Here is a 14,387-nt window from a genome sequence, read left to right as displayed (position 1 = left end):
CCCCAATCAAACCTCTCCCACTTTCCTGTGATGGTATTCCCCTATACTGCAGCATTGAGCCTTTCCCAAACCAGGGCCTCTCCTCTCTTTGATGTCCAACAAGGTCATCCTTTGTTACCTATGCATTTGGAACCATGTGTTCTCTTTGGTTGATGGTTTTGTCCCTGGGAGCTCTGGGAGTACTGGGTGGCTCATATTGTTCTTCCTCCTATGGAGCTGCAAACTGCTTCAGCTCCTTGGGTCCTTTCTCTAGCTCTCCCATTGGGGATCCTGTGCTCAGTTCAGTGGCTAGCTGAGAGTGTCCCCCTCTGTATTAGTCATGCACTAGCAGGGTCTCCCAGGTGACAAGTATATCCAGCTCTGGTCAGCAAGCACTTGTGGGCATCCGCAATAGTGCCTGGGTCTTATAGTTATATATGGGATGGATCCCTAGGTGGGGCAATCTCTGAATGGTCTTTCCCTCAGACTCTGCTCCACACTTTGTATCTCCTTCTGTGGGTATTTTATTCCCCCTTCTAAGAAGAGCCAGAGTATCCATACTTTATTCTTCCTTCTTCTTGAGCTTCATTAGATATGTGAATTGTGTCTTGGGTATTTCAAGCTTCTGGGCTAATATTCACTTATCACTAAGTGGTTTGCAATAATTTTATTGAGTATTTTTGTGTCAAAGTTCATGAGGGAAATCATTCTGAATTTCTTTTACTTTGTTGGGTCTCTGTGTGGTTCAGGTGTCAGTGTAAATTTGGCCTCATAGAATGCACTGGGTAGTGTGAAATCTCTTTCTATTTTAAAGTCTAGTTTGATAACTATTGGTATTAGGTCTTCTTTGAAGTTCTGATAGAATTCTGCACTGAAATGATCTTGTTTTAGGCTTCTCTTCATCAGGAAACTTTTAATGTCTGCTTTTATTTATTTAAGAGTTATGAGACTGTTCAGATGATTTATCTGATCCTCATTTAACTTTGATAATGTTTGTCTTTCTAGAAAATCATCCATTTCATCTAGGTTTTCCAGTTTTGCTGATTGTAGGCTTTTGTAGTAGAAACTGATGATTTTTTTTTTAATTTCCTCAGTTTCTGTTGTTATGTTTGTGTTTTCATATCTGATTTCATTAATTTGGATACTATCTCTGTGCCTTTTGGTTATTCTACATAAGGGAAAGTCTCTCTTTTTTTAATTGTTTTCCTGAAGAACCAGCTTCTGGTTTTATTGATTCTTTGTATAGTTTTCTTCATTTCTACTTGGTCCATTTCAGCCTTAAGTTTGATTATTTCCTGCTGTCTATATTTTTAGGGTATATTTGCTTCTTTTTGTTCTATAGCTTAGATGTGCTGTTAAGCTGCTAATGTATCCTATCTACAATTTCTTTATAGATTCATTCAGAGCTGTGAATATTCCTCTTAGTACTGCTTTTATTGTGTCCAATAAATTTGGATATGCTGTGCCTTCATTTTCATTAATTTCTAAATAGTCTTTAATTTCTTTATTTCTTTCCTAGCCAAGCTATCATTTATTAGAACATAGTTCACCTTTCATATGTATGTGGGCATTCTCTTATTTTGTTGTTATTGGAGACCAGCCTTATTTTATGTTGATCTGATAGGATGCATGGGATTATTTCAGTCTTCCTGTATCAGATGAGGCGTGTTGCCTGTCTGAGTATAAGTCAACTTTAGAGAAGGTGGCATGAGGTGCAGGGAAGAAGGTATATGTTTTCATTGTAGTGTGAAATTTTCTGTAGATATTTGTTAAATCTATTTGGTCCATAACTTCTATCAGTTTCACTGTGTCCTTAGTTTCTGTTGCTATGATCTGTCTGTTAGTGAGAGTGGGGTGTTGCAGTCTCCCACTATTATTGTGTGAAGTTCAATGGATGCTTTGACTTTTTAAAACGTTTCTTTTACAAACCTAGGAAACCTGAATCACATTATACTGGCTATAGACATCATTCCCATGATATTCTGTTCTAAAGTTTGTCCAGTTATTTTTTCTTTTTGTGTTGGAATTTTCCTTATTTTGTCCTCAGTAAGCCTGGATTAGTGGAAATATATTGTTTAAATTTGGTTTTGTCATGGAATATCTTGATTTCTCCATCTTTTGTAATAGAGAGTTTTGCTGGGTATAGTAGCCTGGGCTGGCAATTTTGTTCTTATACTCTCTGCATGTTCAAGACCTTCTGGCTTTTAGAGTCTCTGTTGTGGAATCTGGTGTAATTCTGATATGCTTGCCTTTATGTTACTTGTTCTTTTCCCCTTATCTTTTTTAATAATTTTTCTTTGTTCTGTGCATTTGATGTTTTGATTATTATGTTATGTGTATTATTTCTTTTCTAGTCTAATATATTTGGTGTTATGTAAGCTTCTTGTATGATTATTGGCATCTCTTTCTTTAGGCTAGGCATATTTTCCTGTCTAGTATTTTTGAAGATGTCTACTAGCCCTTTGAGTTGGGAGTCCTCACTCTCTTTTATACCTCTTAGGTTTGGTCTTTTCATTTTGTTCTGTATTTCTTGAATTTTTGAGCTAAGAGCTTTTTGTTGTTTGTATTTTCTTTGACACTTGTGTCAATATATTTTATGTTTTCTTCTATGCCTGATACTTTTTCTTCTATCTCTTGTATTCTGTTGGTGATGCTTTCATTTCTTCCCTAGTGTTTTCTTCTCCAGATTTATCAATATCTTCTTTTTCCTTCAATGTTTCAATTCCTTTTCTTAGATGCTCGATGTTTTTGTTCAATTCCTTGAACTATTTGTGTTTTCTCTATTTCTTTAAGAGATTTATGTGTTCCTCTTTAAGGACTTCTACTTGTTTAACTGTTTTGTGTGTATTTCTTTTTTTTTTTTTTTTTTTTTTTTTAATTTTTTTTTTATTATTCGATATAATTTATTTACATTTCAAATGATTTCCCCTTTTCTAGCCCCCCCACTCCCCGAAAGTCCCGCAAGCCCCCTTCTCTTCCCCTGTCCTCCCACCCACCCCTTCCCACTTCCCCGTTCTGGTTTTGCTGAATACTGTTTCACTGAGTCTTTCCAGAACCAGGGGCCACTCCTCCTTTCTTCTTGTACCTCATTTGATGTGTGGATTATGTTTTGGGTATTCCAGTTTTCTAGGTTAATATCCACTTATTAGTGAGAGCATACCATGATTCTCCTTTTGAGTCTGGGTTACCTCACTTAGTATGATATTCTCTAGCTCCATCCATTTGCCTAAGAATTTCATGAATTCATTGTTTCTAATGGCTGAATAGTACTCCATTGTGTAGATATACCACATTTTTTGCATCCACTCTTCTGTTGAGGGATACCTGGGTTCTTTCCAGCATCTGGCTATTACAAATAGGGCTGCTATGAACATAGTAGAACATGTATCCTTATTACATGGTGGGGAGTCTTCTGGGTATATGCCCAGGAGTGGTATAGCAGGATCTTCTGGAAGTAAGGTGCCCAGTTTTCGGAGGAACCGCCAGACTGATTTCCAGAGTGGTTGTACCAATTTGCAACCCCACCAGCAGTGGAGGAGTGTTCCTCTTTCTCCACACCCTCTCCAACACCTGCTGTCTCCTGAATTTTTAATCTTAGCCATTCTGACTGGTGTAAGATGAAATCTTAGGGTTGTTTTGATTTGCATTTCCCTAATGACTAATGAAGTTGAGCATTTTTTAAGATGCTTCTCCGCCATCCGAAGTTCTTCAGGTGAGAATTCTTTGTTTAACTCTGTACCCCATTTTTTAATAGGGTTGTTTGGTTTTCTGGAGTCTAACTTCTTGAGTTCTTTATATATATTGGATATTAGCCCTCTATCTGATGTAGGATTGGTGAAGATCTTTTCCCAATTTGTTGGTTGCCGATTTGTCCTCTTGATGGTGTCCTTTGCCTTACAGAAACTTTGTAATTTTATGAGGTCCCATTTGTCAATTCTTGCTCTTAGAGCATACGCTATTGGTGTTCTGTTCAGAAACTTTCTCCCTGTACCGATGTCCTCAAGGGTCTTCCCCAGTTTTTTTTCTATTAGCTTCAGAGTGTCTGGCTTTATGTGGAGGTCCTTGATCCATTTGGATTTGAGCTTAGTACAAGGAGACAAGGATGGATCAATTCGCATTCTTCTGCATGCTGACCTCCAGTTGAACCAGCACCATTTGTTGAAAAGGCTATCTTTTTTCCATTGGATGTTTTCAGCCTCTTTGTCGAGGATCAAGTGGCCATAGGTGTGTGGGTTCATTTCTGGATCTTCAATCCTGTTCCATTGATCCTCCTGTCTGTCACTGTACCAATACCATGCAGTTTTTAACACTATTGCTCTGTAGTATTGCTTGAGGTCAGGGATACTGATTCCCCCAGATTTCCTTTTGTTGCTGAGAATAGTTTTAGCTATCCTGGGCTTTTTGTTGTTCCAGATGAATTTGATAATTGCTCTTTCTATCTCTGTGAAGAATTGAGTTGGGATTTTGATGGGTATTGCATTGAATCTGTATAGTGCTTTAGGCAAAATGGCCATTTTAACTATATTGATTCTGCCGATCCATGAGCATGGGAGGTTTTCCCATTTTTTGAGGTCTTCTTCCATTTCCTTCTTCAGAGTCTTGAAGTTCTTGTCATACAGATCTTTCACATGTTTGGTAAGAGTCACCCCAAGATACTTTATACTGTTTGTGGCTATTGTGAAGGGGGTCATTTCCCTAATTTCTTTCTCAGCCTGCTTATCCTTTGAGTATAGGAAGGCCACTGATTTGCTTGAGTTGACTTTATAACCTGCCACTTTGCTGAAGTTGTTTATCAGCTGTAGGAGCTCTCTAGTGGAGTTCTTTGGGTCACTTAGGTAGACGATCATGTCGTCTGCAAATAATGATAGTTTGACTTCTTCCTTTCCAATTTGTATCCCTTTGACCTCCTTATGTTGTCGAATTGCCCGAGCTAGTACCTCAAGTACAATATTGAAAAGATAAGGAGAAAGGGGGCAGCCTTGTCTGGTCCCTGATTTCAGTGGGATTGCTTCAAGTTTCTCTCCATTTAGTTTGATGCTGGCTACCGGTTTGCTGTATATTGCTTTTACTATGTTTAGGTATGGGCCTTGAATTCCTGTTCTCTCCAAGACTTTAAACATGAAGGGATGCTGAATTTTGTCAAATGCTTTTTCAGCATCCAATGAAATGACCATGTGGTTTTGTTCTTTGAGTTTGTTTATGTAGTGGATTGTATTGATGGATTTCCGTATATTGAACCAACCCTGCATTCCTGGGATAAAGCCTACTTGATCATGGTGGATGATCGTTTTGATGTGTTCTTGGATTCGGTTGGCAAGAATTTTGTTGAGTATTTTTGCATCGATGTTCATAAGGGAAATTGGTCTGAAGTTCTCTTTCTTTGTTGGATCTTTGTGTGGCTTTGGTATCAGCGTAATTGTGGCTTCGTAGAAGGAATTGGGTAGTGTTCCTTCTGTTTCTATTTTGTGGAATAGTTTGAAGAGTATTGGTGTTAACTCTTCTTTGAAGGTCTGGTAGAATTCTGCACTGAAGCCATCTGGTCCTGTGCTTTTTTTGGTTGGAAGACTTTCTATGACTCCTTCTATTTCTTTAGGCATTATGGGACTGTTTAGATGGTCTAGTTGGTCCTGATTTAATTTTGGTATTTGGTATCTGTCAAGGAAATTGTCCATTTCCTCCAGATGCTCCAGTTGTGTTGAGTATAGGCTCTTGTAGTAGGATCTGATGATTTTTTGGATTTCCTCAGTTTCCGTTGTTATATCTCCCTTTTCATTTCTAAGTTTGTTAATTTGGATACTTTCTCTGTGCCCTTTGGTCATTCTGGCTAAGGGTTTATCTATCTTGTTGATTTTCTCAAAGAACCAGCTCCTGGTATTGTTGATTTTTTGTATGGTTCTCTTTGTTTCTACTTGATTGATTTCGGCCCTGAGTTTGATGATTTCCTGCCTTCTACTCCTCCTGGGAGAAATAGCTTCTTTTTGTTCCAGGGCTTTCAGGTGTGTCATTAAGCTGGTAATGTATGCTCTCTCCATTTTCTTTTTGGAGGCACTCAGGGCTATGAGTTTTCCTCTTAGCACTGCTTTCATTGTGTCCCATAGATTTGGGTATGTTGTGTTTTCATTTTCATTGTGTTCTAAAAAGTCTTTAATTTCTTTCTTTATTTCTTCCTTGACCAAGGTATCATTGAGTAGAGTATTGTTCAGTTTCCACGTGTATGTGGGCTTTCTGTTGTTTCTGTTGCTATTGAAGACCACTTTTACTCCATAGTGATCAGATAGGAGGCATGGGATTAGTTCGATCTTCTTATATTTGTTGAGGTCTGTCTTGTGACCAATTATATGGTCGATTTTGGAGAAGGTACCATGAGGTGCTGAGAAAAAGGTATATTCTTTTGTTTTAGGATAGAATGTTCTATATATATCTGTTAAATCTAATTGGTCCAAAGCTTCAATTAGTTTCATTGTGTCCCTGTTTAGTTTCTGTTTTCCTGACCGGTCCATTGAGGAAAGTGCAGTGTTGAAGTCACCCACAATTATTGTGTTAGGTGCAATGTGTGCTTTTAGTTTTAATAAAGTTTCTTTTACAAAAGAGGGTGCCCTTACATTTGGGGCATAGATGTTCAGGATTGTCAGTTCTTCTTTTTGTATTTTTCCTTTGACCAGCAAGAAGTGACCCTCAGGGTCTCTTTTGATGACTTTGGGTTGAAAGTCAATTTTATCTGATATTAAAATGGCTACTCCAGCTTGTTTCCTGAGACCATTTGCTTGTAAAATTGTCTTCCAGCCTTTTACTCTAAGGTAGTGTTTGTCTTTGACCCTGAGGTGTGTTTCCTGTAAGCAGCAAAATGTAGGGTCCTGTTTACGTATCCATTCAGTTAGTCTGTGTCTTTTTATTGGGGCATTAAGTCCATTGATGTTAAGAGATATTAAGGAATAGTGATTGTTACTTCCTATCATTTTTGACGTTATTTTTTAAATTTGAATGCTTAACTTCTTTTGGGTTTGATGAAAGGTTACTATCTTGCTTTTTCCAGGGTGAAGTTTCCCTCCTTGTATTGGTGTTGTCCTCCTATTATCCTTTTTAGGGCCGGGTTTGTGGATAGATATTGGGTAAACTTGGTTTTGTCATGAAATATCTTAGTTTCTCCATCTATGGTGATTGAGAGTTTTGCTGGATATAGTAGTTTTGGTTGGCATTTGTGTTCTCTTAGAGTCTGCATGAGATCTGCCCAGGACCTTCTAGCCTTCATAGTCTCAGGTGAAAAGTCTGCTGTGATTCTGATAGGTCTTCCTTTATATGTTACTTGGCCTTTTTCTCTTACTGCCTTTAGTATTCTTTCTTTGTTTAGAACATTTGGTGTTTTGATTATTATGTGACGGGAAGTATTTCTGTTCTGGTCCAGTCTGTTTGGAGTTCTGTAGGCTTCTTGTATATTCATGGACATCTCTCTCTTTAGGTTAGGGAAGTTTTCTTCCATAATTTTATTGAAGATGTTTGCTGGCCCTTTAAGTTGTAAATCTTCACTCTCCTCTATGCCTATAATCCTTAGGTTTGGTCTTCTCATTGTGTCCTGGATTTCCTGGATATTTTGGGTTACAAGCTTTTTGCATTTTGCATTTTCTTTAACTGTTGAGTCCATGGTTTCTATGGAATCTTCAGCATCTGAGATTCTTTCTTCTATCTCTTGTATTCTGTTGTTGATATTTGTATCTCTGTCCCCTGATTTCTTCCCAAGGCTTTCTATCTCCAAAGTTGTCTCCCTTTGAGTTTTCTTAGTTGTTTCTACTTCTGATTTTAGATCCTGGATGGTTTTGCTTAGCTCCTTCACTTGCATGTTTGTGTTTTCCTGTAATTCTTTAAGAGATTTTTGTGTTCTCTCTTTCATGAGCTCAGCCTGTTGACCAAAGTTCTCCTGTATTTCTTTAAGAGATTTTTGTGTTTCGTCTTTCATGACCTCAGCCTGTTGAGCAAAGTTCTCCTGTATTTCTTTAAGTGTTTTTTGCATTTCCTCCTTGTTGGCTTTTGTATTCTCCTGGATTTCTTTCAATGATTTTTGTGTTTCCCTTGCAAGGGCTTCTACCTTTTGATCCATTGTCTCCTGAATTTCTTTATGTATGACCTTCATGTGTTCCTGTACCAGCATCATGACCAGTGATTTTAAATCCAAATCTTGTTTTACTGGTGTGATGGGGTATCCAGGACATGTTGGTAGAGGAGAATTGGGTTCAGATGTTGCCATATTGCCTTGATTTCTGTTAGTGACGTTCCTGCGTTTGCCTTTTGCCATCTAGATCTCACTGGTGTTAGTTTATCTTGTCAGTGCTGGACTCACCAGTGCAAGCTGCCCCTTCCCAGTTGGCCTCTGGTGCACAGCTTACCTCCTGCACTGCTTGTAGACAGTGTGCTGCTGCCCAGGCTGTTCAGATCCCAAAGCAGGCACCCGAAGGCTCCCGCTGGGGCCCGCTGGATTCACTGGAGCACACTGACTTCTCCCAGCTGGCCGCCCGGAAGCCCAGCTAGCCACTTGCAGGACTTGGAGATGTAATGCTGCCGCCCAGACTGATCTGGATCCGGAAGCGGAGAGAGTAGAGCTAAGGGCTTCTGCCTGAGGTCTTGCCCCAGATTGTGTCTGTGGAGCAGATGGAGCCCGTGTGCACTCCCAGGGAGTGCCGACGGTGTATGCTACTGTGACCTCCCCTGAGTTCCACTCACTCCGCTGGGCAGCCGATCTGCCAACCGGGCTATCGCACACAAGGTTAGCCTGGCCGCCCAGTCCCTGAGTCCAGGCAAAAGCCTGGGAGGCCAAGGTCCGAGCAAAGTTCCCCTACGGCTTTGACTGTTTATTGGGTTTGCCAGGTGACTAGGATGGCGGGCGTGTGCGCCCGCGCTCCCTGAAAGCGCCGGGAGAGTCTGCTTTGCTAACAATCACCTGGGCGGGTTGACTCACAGATGGCCCACCAAGCCTCCCAGTTCTTGGGGTCAGTCCTGTGCCTTTTGGGGCCTGGACCCCCGCTTTGTTAGCCTTAGGCTATGCCTGTTACAGGTCTGCCCGCCTGAGCTCTCTGTCGTCCTGCAGGCAAAATGGCGGCGGCGCGCTCGCAGGCCTGGGCAAAAAACCTCCTGGTTGGGTTGGCACCCCGATGGCCCCCCGACCCGCCCAGGGCCTGGGTGCAGGCCAACGCCCGTCGGGCTCAGACCACCGCGGTGTTGGCCTCGGATTATGTTTGTGTACCTCAGTCTGTCCGATTCCTGGAGTACGGAACCAAGATGGATCCTCCTCTCCTGACTGGTGGGAGGCCGAGTTCTGAAGTGGCCTCCGTGCAGGAAAGGCGCCGCACAACTGCAGCTGCTTGCTGCCCGGCTGGTCAGCGAAGGTCAGTGGTCGTGGGCGCAGGGCCTAACTGACCCTGTGACGCCTTGGTTCCACTGCTGATGGCCCTTCAGCTGGAGCAGCCACTGCTGCCGCTGCTGCCGCCGCCGCCGCCGCCGCCGCCCCTGTGTGTATTTCTTTAAGGGAGTTATTCATGTTCTCCTTAAAATCCTCTATCTTATTCATGAGATGGGATTTTAGATCTTAATCTTGCTTTTCAGGTGTGTTGGGGTATCCAGGACTCACGGTGGTGAGAGAAGAAGCATTGTATTCATTTTTTCCCCATTTTTTAAATTTTTTTTATTCGATATATTTTTATTTACATTTCAAATAATTTCCCCTTTCCTAGCCCCCCCACTCCCAAAAAGTCCCGCAATCCTCCTTCTCTTCCCCTGTCCTCCCACCCACCCCTTCCCACTTCCCCGTTCTGGTTTTGCTGAATACTGCTTCATTGAGTCTTTCCAGAACAAGGGGCCACTCTTCCTTTCTTCTTGTACCTCATTTGATGTGTAGATTATGTTTTGGGTATTCCAGTTTTCTAGGTTAATATCCACTTATTAGTGAGTGCATACCATGATTTACCTTTTAAGTCTGGGTTACCTCACTTAGTATGATGTTCTCTAGCTCCATCCATTTGCCTAAGAATTTCATGAATTCATTGTTTCTAATGGCTGAATAGTACTCCACTGTGTAGATATACCACATTTTTTGCATCCACTCTTCTGTTGAGGGATACCTGGGTTCTTTCCAGCATCTGGCAATTATAAATAGGGCTGCTATGAACATAGTAGAGCATGTATCCTTATTACATGGTGGGGAATCCTCTGGGTATATGCCCAGGAGTGGTATAGCAGGATCTTCTGGAAGTGAGGTGCCCAGTTTTCAGAGGAACCACCAGACTGATTTCCAGAGTGGTTGTACCAATTTGCAACCCTACCAGCAGTGGAGGAGTGTTCCTCTTTCTCCACATCTCACCAACACCTGCTATCTCCTGAATTTTTAATCTTAGCCATTCTGACTGGTGTAAGGTGAAATCTCAGGGTTGTTTTGATTTGCATTTCCCTAATGACTAATGAAGTTGAGCATTTTTTAAGATGCTTCTCCGCCATCCGATGTTCTTCAGGTGAGAATTCTTTGTTTAACTCTGTACTCCATTTTTTAATAGGGTTGTTTGGTTTTCTGAAGTCTAACTTCTTGAATTCTTTATATATATATTGGATATTAGCCCTCTATCTGATGTAGGATTGGTGAAGATCTTTTCCCAATTTGTTGGTTGCCGATTTGTCCTCTTGATGGTGTCCTTTGCCTTACAGAAACTTTGTAATTTTATGAGGTCCCGTTTGTTAATTCTTGCTCGTAGAGCATACGCTATTGGTGTTCTGTTCAGAAACTTTCTCCCTGTACCGATGTCCTCAAGGGTCTTTCCCAGTTTCTTTTCTATTAACTTCAGAGTGTCTGGCTTTCTGTGGAGGCCCTTGATTCATTTGGATTTGAGCTTAGTACAAGGAGACAAGAATGGATCAATTCGCATTCTTCTGCTTGCTGACCTCCAGTTGAACCAGCACCATTTGTTGAAAAGGCTATCTTTTTTCCATTGGATGTTTTCAGCCTCTTTGTCGTGGATCAAGTGGCCATAGGTGTGTGGGTTCATTTCTGGATCTTCAATCCTGTTCCATTGATCCTCCTGCCTGTCACTGTACCAATACCATGCAGTTTTTAACACTATTGCTCTGTAGTATTGCTTGAGGTCAGGGATACTGATTCCCCCAGATTTTCTTTTGTTGCTGAGAATAGTTTTAGCTATCCTGGGTTTTTTGTTGTTCCAGATGAATTTGATAATTGCTCTTTCTAACTCTGTGAAGAATTGAGTTGGGATTTTGATGGGTATTGCATTGAATCTGTATATTGCTTTTGGCAAAATGGCCATTTTAACTATATTGATTCTACCAATCCATGAGCATGGGAGGTTTTCCCATTTTTTGAGGTCTTCTTCCATTTCCTTCTTCAGAGTCTTGAAGTTCTTGTCATACAAATCTTTCACATGTTTGGTAAGAGTCACCCCAAGATACTTTATACTATTTGTGGCTCTTGTGAAGGGGGTCATTTCCCTAATTTCTTTCTCAGCCTGCTTATACTTTGAGTATAGGAAGGCCACTGATTTGCTTGAGTTGATTTTATAACCTGCCAATTTGCTGAAGTTGTTTATCAGCTGTAGTAGTTCTCTAGTGGAGTTTTTTGGGTCACTTAGGTAGACTATCATGTCATCTGCAAATAATGATAGTTTGACTTCTTCCTTTCCAATTTGTATCCCTTTGACCTTCCCCCTGGAAAAAGCAAGATAGTAACCTTTCATCAAACCCAAAAGAAGTTAACCAATCAAATTTAAAAAATAACGTCAAAAATGACAGGAAGTAACAATCACTATTCTTTAATATCTCTTAACATCAATGGACTTAATGCCCCAATAAAAAGACATAGACTAACTGACTGGATTCTTAAACAGGACCCTACATTTTGCTGCTTACAGGAAACACACCTAACGGTCAAAAACAAACACTACCTTAGAGTAAAAGGCTGGAAGACAATTTTACAAGCAAATGGTCTCAGGAAACAAGCTGGAATAGCCATTTTAATATCAGATAAAATTGACTTTCAACCCAAAGTCATCAAAAGAGACCCTGAGGGACACTTCTTGCTGGTCAAAGGAAAAATACACCAAGAACTCTCAATTCCTGAACATCTATTCTCCAAATGCAAGGGCACCCTCTTTCATAAAAGAAACTTTATTAAAGCTCAAAGCATACATGGCACCTAACACAATAATTGTGGGTGACTTCAACACTGCACTTTCCTCAATGGACCAATCAGGAAAACAGAAACTAAACAGGGACATAATAAAATTAATTGAAACTTTGGACCAATTAGATTTAACAGATATATATATATATATAACATTCTATCCTAAAGCAAAAGAATATACCTTTTTCTCAGCACCTCATGGGACCTTCTCCAAAATCGACCATATAATTGGTCACAAGACAGACCTCAACAAATATAAGAAGATTGAACTAATCCCATGCCTCCTATCATATCACTATGGAGTAAAAGTGGTCTTCAATAGCAACAAAAACAACAGAAAACGCACATACACGTGGAAATTGAACAATATTTTACTCAATGATACCTTGGTCAAGGAAGAAATAAAGAAAGAAATTAAAGACTTTTTAGAACACAATGAAAATGAAGACACAACATACCCAAATCTATGGGACACAATGAAAGCAGTGCTAAGAGGAAAACTCATAGCCCTGAGTGGCTCCAAAAAGAAAATGGAGAGAGCATACATTACCAGCTTAATGACGCACCTGAAAGCCCTGGAACAAAAAGAAGCTATTTCACCCAGGAGGAGTAGAAGGCAGGAAATCATCAAACTCAGGGCTGAAATCAATCAAGTAAAAACAAAGAGAACCATACAAAGAATCAACAAAACCAGGAGCTGGTTCTTCGAGAAAATCAACAAGATAGATAAACCCTTAGCCAGACTGACCAAAGGGCACAGAGAAAGTATCCAAATTAACAAACTTAGAAATGAAAAGGGAGATATAACAACAGAAACTGAGGAAATCCAAAAAATCATCAGATCCTACTACAAGAGCCTGTACTCAACACAACTGGAGAACCTGGAGGAAATGGACAATTTCCTTGACAGTTACCAAATACCAAAATTAAACCAGGACCAAATAGATCATCTAAACTGTCCCATAACGCCTAAAGAAATTGAAGGAGTCATAGAAAATCTTCCAACCAAAAAAAAGCACAGTGCAGAATTCTATCAGACCTTCAAAGAAGAGTTAACACCAATACTCTTCAAATTATTCCACAAAACAGAAACAGGATGAACACTACCCAGTTCCTTCTATGAAGCCACAATTACGCTGATACCAAAACCACACAAAGATCCAACAAAGAAAGAGAACTTCAGACCAATTTCCCTTATGAACATCGATGCAAAAATACTCAATAAAATTCTTGCCAACCAAATCCAAGAACACATCAAAACGATCATCCACCATGATCAAGTAGGCTTTATCCCGGGAATGCAGGGTTGGTTCAATATACGGAAATCCATCAATGCAATCCACTACATAAACAAACTCAAAGAAAAAAACCACATGGTCATTTCATTGGATGCTTAAAAAGCATTTGACAAAATTCAGCATCCTTTCATGCTTAAAGTTTTGGAAAAAACAGGAATTCAAGGCCCATATCTAAACATAGTAAAAGCAATATACAGCAAACCGGTAGCCAGCATCAAACTAAATGGAGAGAAACTTGAAGCAATCCCACTAAAATCAGGGACTAGACAGGGCTGCCCCCTTTCTCCTTATCTTTTCAATATTCTACTTGAGGTACTAGCTCAGGCAATTCGAAGCACTGTTTTCTATTGCTTAAGTTTTTGTGCTTGTCTCTTGCTATCTGGTTTTCGCTAATGTTAATTGGCTTTCTTGTCTCTGACTGGAGCCTGTCCTTCCTATGAGCCTGTGAGCCTGTGGTCCTGTGATCCTGATTGTGTCAGAACTCCTGAGAGTCCAGCTGTCACTGTGATTCTTTAATTTTGTGATTCTGGGATCCTAATATATTGGGTTTGTCAGTTCTCCTTGGAGTCAAGCTGCGTCTGGGTGTTATAGGATTGGGTGGAGAGCCAGAGCCCTGGGTCCTCTCCAGATGCTGGTGCAAAATGGAAGAAAGGCTTGGCAGGGGTTCCTGAGTCCCCTTAATAACAAGGGCTTAAAGTTATTCTGGGTATTGGAGCAGATGTTGTGGCCTCACCTGTGATCCCTGGTGTGTCAGAGCTTCTGGGAATCAAGCTTCCTCTGTGCATTGTAGTAGTAGTCTGGGAGTCAGACCTCTGGGCCTGCTCTAGGCTAAGGTTCAAAGCAGAAGGGCACCAAAATGGGTATAAAATACTGGAGAAACTAAAGAAACAAATCCTGTTAAATTAATATATATCTATATAGGCACAATTAAAAAAATCTAC

Source organism: Apodemus sylvaticus, chromosome 9 (assembly GCF_947179515.1).
Source record: "Apodemus sylvaticus chromosome 9, mApoSyl1.1, whole genome shotgun sequence".
Taxonomy (NCBI): domain Eukaryota; kingdom Metazoa; phylum Chordata; class Mammalia; order Rodentia; family Muridae; genus Apodemus; species Apodemus sylvaticus.
Note: the sequence above shows the minus strand (reverse complement) of the source record.